Below are 1,467 nucleotides of genomic sequence, written 5' to 3'. Positions count from 1 at the left end.
CGCATCAAGCACCCTACCTCCGATGCTAAAAGCTAATTTAAATGTAACTGTGGACGTTGGAATCACTAACACATCACGAGCTTTTTGGCAAGGACATGAAACCTTTGACTATTGAGTTTCCACCACATCAAAGCATGAAAGTCATTGGAATCAATAGCATCATGCTCACTTAAACATTTATCCAACTCTATTTCAAATCATCTTTGCCATTTTCAATCTTGTACTTCTTTTACTCAAACACAACATCTATCGTATGTAATGAGCTTTCAGTATCATTTGTTATACATTTGCTCCCTTTAACTTGATCGCTTTAACCAGTAGTCATATATTCACGAAACAACATCCTTTTATACTCATCAAGTAACTCTTCTGTTGCTTTTTCAAATTCTTAGTCATCATGGAAGCTTGATCAAGAGAATACATTTTCATTAAACACCATTCTACAAAATCAAATTTTTTCCGAAGATCATGAACAAAAGCAAAATAAAACAATGAATTCATTTTTTCAACATTTCCTCAATACTTATCAAAATTTTCCTTCATTCTCTTGGCTGTTAACTTCATATCAACATCTAAAGTTCTTTGCCAATCACATAAAGTGCAATAAGCAAAACAAATATCATAGCATATGACTAAATGCTAGACCAAAAATATAAAAATTAATTCTAGCTATAGGTACATATTAAGAATCATTAAATTGGATACTTTATTACTTAAAACAAAAGTCAAAAACATAATTTATTGCTATGCACACTTGGTTAATGCACTTTTTTAAACTTTCCTTTAATTACTGTGGTTTTATAATTTCGGTATTTTTCATTTCCAAAGATAATTTTTCATATTGTATTTTGTTTTCAAAATAAACTAATAAAAAATCAAATATTAGGTTTAAATAAGTTTTCAACAATTAAAAAATTTTAAAAAAATCTTTATTCTTTTATTATATTTAATTAAATTTTTATACTTTTATTTTGAGTCAAATAAGTATTTATTACTAATGATTAACTAATTATTATTAATTAAAATATTACTTGTCATTTTTTATCTATATGATATTAACACGATGTTAATATAAAGAGTAAAAAAATGTCACAAGATAAGGGTCATGTTATCATGTCAAATTAGTATGTTAGGTTATCATCAATTATGATATATTAACATGTTATATCATCCTTAATTATCATATATTAGCATGTCTATTACACGTATAAAAAATTATATTTTGGCGACTTAAAATACTTAAAATAAAAATATAAGTGTTCATTTAGTTCAAAATAAAAATATAAAAAATTAATTGAATATAATAAAAATATACAAATTTTTTTAAATTTTTTAAAAATAATTTAAAAACTTGTTTTAAAAAAATATTATGCCAAAAAATAAATATTCCTGTTCTGCTCAGAATTATAACAATTTTCTCTCCAAAAATCAACTCTCTCTTTTAAGAAACCAATGTAATAGTTTTTT

This window comes from Theobroma umbraticum, unplaced genomic scaffold (genome assembly GCF_002168275.2).
Source record: "Theobroma umbraticum cultivar Fairchild unplaced genomic scaffold, ASM216827v3 scaffold_56.0, whole genome shotgun sequence".
In the NCBI taxonomy this organism is placed as follows: Eukaryota; Viridiplantae; Streptophyta; class Magnoliopsida; order Malvales; family Malvaceae; genus Theobroma; species Theobroma umbraticum.
This window is presented reverse-complemented; position numbering follows the sequence as displayed.